Genomic DNA, 11,394 nt, shown 5'->3' on the forward strand with positions numbered 1-11,394 from the left:
CCTATAGCATAAGCATAATGACTCTTCAAGGAACCTAGTGCACATACCGTGTCGACCATTTCAAGTATACGTCCCTAGGTTGACAAATTAAATGCACCTCATAGTGGGAGAAGTAATCCTTAGATTGAATAAACTATTCCTAAGCAAGGCTTTGGGCATGATTATCACACACCTATTGTGAGGCGAACCATTTTTGGCGTCGTTATTGGGGGTTGGTGTCAAGCTAGGAACATCTTTTTGAGCCAGTTTTCTTTTTTATAGCTAGCTTTTTAAATAGAAATTTCCAGTCCTAAAAATTGCTTCACGAGTGTGAAGAATTCAATTGCATCACGAGTGTGAAGAATTCAATTGCATGCATCAAAGAGGAAGACAATGAGATGAATATGGCAGATTTCTTCCACAAGGGTCTGTTAATTTGAACGTGATGAAGTTGAAGAAGTTGAGTTACCTTTTGAGGACACAAGTCCTGATTTTCTTGCAACAACTTCCTCTAGAGTAGAATATTTGGATATAAGCGGTCTTCAGCCTTTTGCTTAAATCTTGGCTAGTTTTCTTAATAGTTCTGGTTCAAATCCACCTATTGTTAATAATCCCATAGCTAATGCTTCTTTTTAGTAGCAATTCCATAATCAAATATCTCCAGTAATGGTACACCTTACTTTTCCATTTCCTCTCTTGAGCCTCATAAACAATGCTAATCTCAAAAATATACCCCCAATTGCTCTTCCAAAATCTTATGGCCTTCTAACTAAGGATCTTGATACTTTCTTGTTTGAGTTTGACATACTCTATCGTAGCTTTTACTATAACACCAATGCCCACAAGCTCAAGTTGTTTCCAGCAACACTGAAAGAATTAGCCTTACGATGGTTCATGGGCTTAAGAGCCAATGTAGCAGGTACCTAGGATGAGATGCAGGCTTTGTTTCTAGAGAGATACAAAGATTATTGCAAGGGGAGTGATCCAAGGGGAGATGACATTTTTATAATGTCACAAAAGGAGGACAAAACATTAGAAGACTATGTTTCACATTTTTCGTACACACTACAGAAGAAGCCCTAACATGTACTGGTAGAGGATTAAAAGAAACTAGTCATCTTGAGAGGGGTAAATGATAATTTTTTGGAAGCATTAGACCTAATGGCTGGTGGTGATATATACCAATCTTCTTAGGATGACCTCAAGAAAATCTGTCTTAACTACTCAAGGTCAACTATGAAGAAAGCCAGAGGGTACTGGTCCACAATCACTAAAGGGGTTAGTCAGGGTATTTTGAAGCTCAAGATATCTAATTTACTCTCAAATTTCAAGTAGGACATCAAAAATGATGTCACTACACATCTCTACACCACGATTGCAAAGAAGAAGCATGTAGAGGTTGAATTATGATTGGCAAAGTACTGTCCTCACTATCACAAACAAAAGCAAGACTACAGATGTAAGCTGGTAGCCAACCTGGAGAATCAACATTTGTCAACTAAGTACATGAAGATAAATGGGGACAATGATAAAGTGTTCTTCGTTTCTCAACATTGACCATGGGCTTCAATACGAGGTATGCCTCAAGATCCTATACAATTTTCAAATCTTTACAATAAACAGTGGCAAAACCAAAGTTATTAGAATCATTCTCAGCACTCCCAACCTCCCTGGAAAAACCAACAAAACAATTAGTGGCCTAATCAACAAAATAACCAGTGGCAAAATTAGTAGAATCAATGGCAACCACCACAATGAAATTGGCAACAAAATAACCAATGGAGGGGGCCTCCATAGTGGGCTAACCAAACTTCTAGTAACCCACAACTACTGCCTCTAGTACAACCACCTGCAATAATGCCACTTCCTCCAACAAATAATGCTAATCCTAAGCCAACCCAATTGCATGCTCAATCTCAACCAAATTCAAACAATAAGCAACAACAACAACAAATGTACTCTACTGATACTCAGTAGTGCCCTAATTATTCACTAGAGATATCTTATATCCATTTAAGATATGGTACAACTCTACCTATGCCAGAATATCCTATTTTCATGGAAGTTACAAACACTCTTACAACACCACTTCCAGAAGCTACACAGCCAAATACCAACCTGCCAATTGATGTACCCAACAGGACTACTGACCACACCTCAGTGAATCCTCCCTTTCCACATAGGCTAAATAAAGAGAAATCTAGATCCCAAGAGGAAGAGACATTTGATATTGTTGAGCAACTGAAAAATATGCACATCCAAATCCCTTTGCTCCAAGCTATCAAGGGCATCCCTCTTTATTGAAAGGCTATTAAGGAAGCATGCCTTACAAAGCCATGGTGGAAGAAGAAAGATCCTCAAATAGTCCATGTTGTCAGGCAATTAGCAAATATCATGTTGGGGAAGGTAGTGATACCAAATTATTCAGATCTTGGTAGTCCTATAGTTAATTTGATCATAAATAGATAGGCTGTGAAAATGCTTTAGTTGATTTAGGAGCAGTAATAAATGTGATGAGTAAAGATAAAATGCATAGGTTACACATAGAAGGCTTAAGGACAAGTCCCGCAATGTTACAACTTGCTGATAGTTCAACTGTCACTCCAGATGGTCTCATAGAAGATGTGATAGTGACTTTAGATTCATGGAAATACCTTGCTAATTTTCTTATCCTATCACCTAAAGTAAAACTTGCTGGCTATCATGTCATATTAGGGAGACCCTGGTTAGCCACCGCTAGTGCTAAAATTAATTGCAAATTAGATAGTACGACAATTGCAAATGGTCAAGCCATAAGGAAGCTAGCGCTATATCCACCTGCCCAACCCCAGGCAAACTTGGGAGAACCTATTTGGCCAGATTTAAGGGATGAAGAGAAAGAGTTGAATTCTGTAGCCTAGTTCATGATGTTGCATAGGCACCCTTTTTTGAAAATGTAGGAGGAAGATGATGTAATACAAAGCATTCTTACTAATGAATGTATAGTGGCTAGAGATATTGCTAAGAGTTTTATCTTAAAGCTATGTACCTATGAAGACTGTGTCTACCTAACAAACCCTGAGATAATTGACCAATTACTGCCAAGTGAAATAGCTACAAGTCCAGTACCAAAAGTGTCAATGGTAGAGCTAACAACTACTGTGGAACTTTCTCTTGGTCATAATCTTCACGTAAACAACAAGTTGTCCCAATCACAATTGGGATTGTTAACCAAGCTCCTCAATCAACATGAAAAAGCCTTTGCTTGGGATTATGGGGATATGGTGGGACTGAGCCCTAAACTCTGCACATAGGATCTACATCAATGTTGGAAGCTTGTCACTCCATCAGCCTTAGCGAAGAATAAATTCAGCATTTCACGAGATAGTTAAAACTGAGTTGCAAAATTTGTTGGATGCTAGATTCATCTATCCAATCTTTGATAGAAAATGGGTATCACCATTAGTTATTGTACCTAAGAAAGGAGGTAAGTGATGGATATGTGTAGATTATAGAGAGTTAAATAATGTCACAAAGAAGGATCACTTTCCTTTGCCCTTTATTGACCAAGTTTTGGATACTTTGGTTGGAAAGAAATACTTCTCATTTCTGGATGGATATAGTGGTTACAATCAGATAAGTATTGCTCCTAGAAGATCAAGAGAAGACCACATTTACATGTCCTTGGGGTACTTATGCTTATTCTTTGTTACCATTTGGCTTATGCAATGCACCTGCTACTTTTCAAAGAATTGTAATCAACATCTTTTCTAACATATCACATGATTGCATGGAAATATATGTAGTGCCTGCCCCTAGTTCGCATTTCTGTTATCATTTTCAATTTGCTTTAGGTTGATTTTGTGCATTGATTAGTTTAGAGATATTGGATTTACAATACTATGATATTATTTCATGACTTTGATTACAAATATATCGGTTATAATTGTTTAGTTGATTTCATTTCACATGACATTAATGATGTTTTGATGATTCCTAGTTAGTAAATGTGGTTTCTTTCATAAAAATGTTAACATGATGTCTTTAATGATGATTATGTTGTATTGATAGAGATGCATTATTATATGTACGCATTTGATGTTAGACTTGTGATTTTTACGATACTTACCCCATACGTGCATGTGTATGGTGCGCGTGTTTATTTTATCTTTTTGTCTGACGTGTTTGATGTGGTTAAGGGAGGGAGTCGTAGTCACCTGCTAGTTGGGATCTACACGATGAACCACTCCCCGCCATTGTCTGTTTAGTTTAGTTATATTATATACATGTACATGCTCGTCTTTTATGCAGGATGCAGGTACCAGGCATCAACTTCCCTGAATTGCCAGGATGAGCGTGCCCTATTACAAATACTCAAATGGTGAGAATGGGAAGATAATGATCAGGTCCAATCCTAGCCATAAGCCTATAATACTTGTCCTGCAAGGAGGACTTGTAACAGACTGTCTACCCTTTTTAAAACCCGTGAGTATTTTGTGTGTATGTTGTTTTGTGAGTCTTTGATGAATTTTCTATTAATTAAGTCTAATTTAAAGATTAAATTAATGATTTAATTTAATGGAAAATTATTATGACTTTTCGAATATTTAATTATATTTAATTAATTGAGAAATTAATTAAATAAAAAGAATTGAATTCGAAGATAAAAGTTTTAAGAATAAATTTAGAACGAGATAATATTTATTTAATTTAATAATAATATATTTAGAGTTCATTTTTAAATAAATGCTAAATATTATTGTTATTTAAGTTAATAAATATTTATCAAATTAAAACGTTCAAAAATAAGTTAAGATGTTAAAAGATATTAAATTATGAAAAAGATTTAAGTTTGCACGAATGAGTTTTAAATATAAGAGATTAATTTAAAAGATAAAATATGTGAACTTGATTAAGATATTTTATTATAATGTGCATGAGATTTTAAAAGTTAATAAATTAATTTAAAAGTAAAGTCTAGTGGAAAGATTAAATAAAGTAATTTAATAATTCACTTAAAGTGCATGAAGGAATAATGAAATAATATCTTAATTAAAAAAGGAAATTAATTGTGCACGAATGAATTAATTAAATAAAGTAATTATTATTTTAGAGTGGTGGAGATAGAAACCCTAAAGGGTAATTAGATTCTATATTAGAGGGTGTTGGGGTCATTATTTGGTGGAGAGTTTTTCAGACATAGGTTTCAGGGAACACACTTTTGGAAGGGGAACAAAGGAATTTATTTTGTAGCTTGAAGGTTTTCACTTGCATAGGAATTTTCATCTAGCTGTCAGAGTTTAGCATCAGTACGAGGTAGGGTTTGAAAACCCGTGAATACCTTTTCAATTGGAAAATATCTGTTTGCTCCGTGTTTGATTGGGTGGTTGAAATTATGTCTGTCGTCTTGATTATTTTCTAGATCTGATTGATTGTAATTAGTCTCTCATTATTTTGTAGAAGAAAATTTAAAGAGAAAATGAAATTGGTTCTCTAGATTAAATAACTTATTGTATTTAATATTTAAGAATTTAAAAAATAAAAAATAAAAAAAAATAAATAAATAAAAATTTGATTGGTTGTTCAAATTTTCTTTATTAGATTAATATTGAAAATTATTATTTAAAAATAAAATAGATGTTCTATTTAAAATAAAAAAAGGAGAATTGGTTTAGTAGCTTAAATTTTATTAAAAATAAAATTTAAAAAAAATTAAAATATATATATATATATATATATATATATATATATATATATATATATATATATATATATATATATATATATATTTGAAGGGAATCAATTTTAAAATAATAATAATAGTGATAATCAATAAAAGGAGTGTTAGAAAGAATTTTAATGAAATTTATATATATAAAAAGAATTAATTAAAAAATATATATATAACAAATTAAATAAAAATAAAAATAATAAATATACAACTTGCCCCAACCCCTCTTACCTACCATCAGCAGCTCCATGTATGTCTTTGCACTGCTTAGTCGTTGTGTACTGTGATGCAGGGGAGTGTGCAATTAAGGCCGGTTATATTCCAAGCCATATGGGCTCCCAACGATTTATAATCGCTTTAAACTTGTGTTAAAACTTTAATGTTATTAAGTTTTTTTTAATGTTGTTTTATTTATTAATTTAGCATTTCAAAATCTTAAAATTAATAGTTGTTAACAGTATTAACTTTTATATTATTGTTAAGTACAGTGCAACGATTTAATAAAATCGCAGGGGTAATGTATGTAATGTGATATAACATGTTTATTAATTAGTATTAAATTTATTATATGTTAATTAATATGTATTAAATGCTATTTAATATATATTAAAATATTAATAAGTTTTAAGATTGTTGAATTATAATTTATAAATTATTAATAAAGTTAAAAATAAATTATTAATTAATAATAATTTGTTAATTAATATTAAAGAAAAGAGATATTAATATTCATTAAATTTAAATAATGATGAATCTGGTTTGTAGATTTGTTAATAAGATGAGTTATATAATTCTTAATTAATCTTAATTAAATATAATTTTAATTAAGATTAATTAGTTAATAGAATTATATATTTATTGAATTATTAATGAAATTGATGGTTATTTTATTTAAAATCAATAAAGATTGTTTTATTTAAGTGAATATCCTTGGAATATTTTAGGGAAATTGACTCAAATTATTATAGGGGTAATTCCATAAGCGAATGAGTTGACTTGTAGATTAAACTGAGATTCTTATACACTTGAAACAAACATTGAAATGCAAACTGGAACTTTACTTTTAACCCAACCATGTGATTTAAAACAAACCAAAACATGTACTTGCATCTTGTTTCTATATTGTTTTGCTTGTATGGTCTATGCTTTGGGATTTTGGAGTTGATTAGATGTTGACCAGTCTAGGACGTACACCAGAGGTTTCATGGAATTTCTTTGATACTATTTTGTGGTTGGAAGTCATGATGTGCTTTGTGATTCAAAATTGAGATTATGTTTATGAGGTTTACTTCGTGGAACATTTATGTGTACTTGGATGGGAGAACCATCTTATTTTCGGGTTGCCTTTTTAGGAATCGAGTTTGATCTTTATGGGTGTTGTGGTATGGGACACAACTGTGTTTTTATGTGCTTAAGAGAGGTTGTCTAGGTACGTGACTTGGGAGTGGCTTGCATAGGGGTCCGGGACCCAAAGTGGTCAGTACCAGGGTAACCTAATGCAAGTTATGTAATAAGTGATAATCTAGTAATTAAAATTTATGGGGGGAAACACACTAAAAAGATAAGTTAGAGATATTTGATCCACCCATGCCTTGAGTGCTTGTATAGACTAAGGATGGAATGAGATGAGTGCCTCGTCTTCTTGAGAGGGCTTTCTAGTTTCCATATGTGTGATGTTGAGGGTCTGGGGTTCAGAGTAACCAGTCCAGGGTAACTCAACGCTTGAGGGTCCGGGGTCTATTAAGAGATCAATCCAGGGTAACTCAAGCAGCCATGTGATGACACTCCCTAGTATGTAGCCTGAGTCTCCTTTGTAGATTATGTGTATCTCTGGTGGTGTACTTATTGTTGGTGGTGTATTTATTGTCAGATGTGTTCATTATGGTTATTTACTTTCATTGATGATGATTGGTGATTCATGGATGATGTACTTTTGACATGTGGCTTTTGACTTGAGATGATTATCTTTCGTTGACTTTATCTTATGATCTTGGTATTTGGTTTATACTTGGTTCGTGTATGATGTTTGATTATGTGGTGTCGGTATTGGAGTGAGTGTTCTTACTTCTGGATTATTTTATCTTCTTGAGTAGCATGTGTTACCTTTGAGGTAGTTTTGGCTATTAGGGGTACCTTGCCTAGGAATGTTTTATGTTTGATTAGCCGTTTATGGATCGTTCATTATTTTCCCTACACGGTGGGAGTGGAAGCTTGACTAGGTAACCACGCGGTCGGGAGGTAGTGCCTTCTTACCATTTGGGTCCCCCTTCACATTGCTAGTTGTTGGATGTTCGTTGCAGAAGATGTACCTTTATCATTCTTATGTCTTATCTTAGAGACTTCTTTTCAGATGATGTATATATGTTATCATGTATTCTGATGTATTATATCTACTCTCACATACCCTGTGACATGTGCAGTGGATGTTATTTAGTGGATGTACTTTCATTGTATTAGATATACTTATGCTTTGCTTATGCAATTATGTATCTGTTATTTCTTTATGATCATGAGACATTGTACTTGGAAACTTAAACTAATTAATTTAAAATTATTAAATGTGACTCAACATAAAGGAACCTTTGAGGAATTGAAACTATATCTGTAATTGATTATGTGTATTTGATGTGTATGTTCATGTTGCTTCCGCATTAATGTTATCTTGATGTTGTTTAAACTTCAAAAAAAAAAAAAAGTTCAGTAAACATTGTAACATGTTAGGTTTATTTCTCTTGGGTTCCCGAGCGGGGCATTACAATATATATGGATGACTTCACTACATCTGGGGTCACATTTGAGGAAGCCCTAAAGAACTTGGAGAAAGTACCAATCTGATGTGAAGAACACAACTTGTCTCTCAATAGTGAGAAATGCTTTCTGATGATGCAGGAAGGTATGGTCCTGAGACATTTTATCTCTAAAGCTAGAATCTAGGGAGACCTTGCAAAAATAGAGGTAATTCTCACACTTCTTATTCCCACAAAGCAAAAAGAAGTTAGATCTTTCCTAGGACATGTTGGCTACTATAGGAGGTTTATCCAAAATTTTAGTCAGATAGCTAGTTCTCTATATAATTTTCTTACCAAAGAGGTTGAATTTGCTTGGACAAAGGAATGTGATGACTCCTTCTGGCAACTCAAGTCACTATTGACAACTACACCAATACTTAGGGGTCCTAATTGGACTTTGTCTTTTCAAATACATATAGATGCTTCTGACTATGCCATAGGTGCAGTCCTAGGAAAAAAATCTCAAAACCTTGAAAATGCAATCTACTATATCAATAAGAGCCTTCATGAACCAAAGTTAAACTATACAGTGACTGAAAAAGAACTATTAGTAGTAGTATATGCTCTGAACAAATTTTGGCATTATTTAACTGGTTATCCCATATTTTTTTATACTAACCATACAATAATTATCTCATGAATAAACCTGCCATCACAGGCAGGTTAGCAATATGACTACTTCTTTTGCAAGAATTTGATATCACAATCATTGACAAACTTGGGAAAGAGAATGTGGAAGCTGATTATCTATCTAGAATCCACCATGATAAAGAAGATATGACTTTGATAGATAATACATTTCGAGATGAGCATTTATTTCATATTGTTGTCCAAACCCCATGGTATGCAGACATAACTAATTACATTGCAGCTAACAAAATGCCTACACATTTCTCTTACAAGGATAGGAGGCTACTTGTAGAGAAAAGCTTCCATTTCTCTTGGATTGATAACACACTATTTTACACTGAACCTGATCAAGTTATGCAGAGATGTGTGCAAGAAGATGAGACATATGACATTCTACATGCATGTCATAATGAACCATGTGGGGGGTACTTTTCAACAAAAAGAACAATGAAGAAGATTTTAACAACTAGTTACTATTGGCCTAACTTCATAAAGATGCAACCAACTATACATGAAAGTGTGATACATGTCAGAGGATGTGCTAACCAACAAGATTAGATGAAATGCCTCTCAATCCATAGGTGGTGGTAACACCATTCGAAAAATGAGGCATGGACTTCATTGGTCCAATAGATCCTCCATCCAATGGGAAATCATGCATCCTCGTATGCACTGACTACCTAAAAAAATGGGTCAAAGTCAAAGCCATGAAGCATGCTCACGATCATAAAGTTGTTGAATTTCTATATGAAGAAATCTTTACTCTATATGGCATACCCAAAGAACTTGTTACTAACCAGGGTACTCAATTAACTTCCAATCTGACAATAGAACTCATGAAGGAATATAATATCAGACATCGAAAATCAAGCCCCTATCATCCTCAAACTAATGGACAGGCAGAAGTTACAAATCAAGAGATATAAACCATCTTGACAAAGATAGTGCACTACAGAGATTGGAGCAACAAACTACCAGAAGCTATCTGGGCATATCAGACAACATGGAAGACCACCATAGGGTTCACACCATTCGAACTATTGTATGGAAAAGTAGCAATGCTACCCATTGAATTTGTACACAAAAATTTAAGAACAGTGTTGGAGTTAAACATTGATATTTCTGCAGCACAGAGAGAGCACTTACTCCATCTTAATTCTTTGGATGAAATGCACAAGTCTACCACGAAACACACATAAATCATATAGAAGCAAAGAAAACAATGGCATGACTCCCACATTAAGAGTAAGAAATTTAAAGTTGGAGATTGGGCATTACTTTATGATTCTAGATTCAAAGAAATACCATGAAAGATGTAGATACAATGGTTGGGTCCCTATGAAATAAGCCATGTACTTGCAAATGGAGTAGTCTAGTTAACCACAATTAATCCAGTACACTTCAAGTTATTAGTCAATGGACATCAACTAAAGTTGTATCACTAGCCCTAAACGAAAGAAGACTTCCTACAACAATTTTAGCAACCAATTTCAAATGAACAATAGGTAACACTTCTTGTATCAAAGGGTGCCAACCTTCTTTCTGTAGCTCTTCAGTAAGAATTCCTTCAAGCATACCCATAATAAGAACTTTATGTTTACATAAAGTTCAATTCTCCATTCACTTTTTAAATTCTTCTTTTTCAATTCATTTCATTTCTTTCTCTACCACCCACCCACCTTCCACGTCATCATTTTTCTATGCTTTCAATAATATGGCGTGTAATGCCTCGCTCGGAGATCCTTGGAAATAAGGATGAAATACAAGCCAAGAATTTATTTTTACAAGTATGAATGCACATGACAACATCATACAGGGATCACAACGATCGCAACGAAAGACTTCACCACAATCTCGGCAACCAATGAATCTCCAAACGCCACTACCAAACTGACACACACAAACAAAGCCGACAACGACAATGCACATGATGAGGGCACAAGAAACAACCACTCATCAACAAAACACCAAGCTGGGGTAAAATGCAGAAACCTGAAATTTGACTAAGCATGAAATCCTAAAGCCTTAAAAATTGGCTAAGTCTGGATTTCTGAAGCCCTAAAATTTTCTAGAATCCATAACTTATCTCCGAGAGGTCTGAAACCTATCTCAAAAGATTCGTTGCATATAGTAAAATATATCTTAAGTATAAGAAATTAAATATACGTCAACTTATACTTAAACGATATATTTTAAACCCCAAGAGACTAAAACAAAAACATGAAAACTGGATTTCAAGAGAAATCGATAGAATTCAAAATGCACAGGTTTTTTTACAAAAACCGT

This window comes from Cupressus sempervirens, chromosome 5, assembly GCF_028749045.1.
Source record: "Cupressus sempervirens isolate cs-2001-9-10 chromosome 5, ASM2874904v1, whole genome shotgun sequence".
NCBI lineage: Eukaryota > Viridiplantae > Streptophyta > Pinopsida > Cupressales > Cupressaceae > Cupressus > Cupressus sempervirens.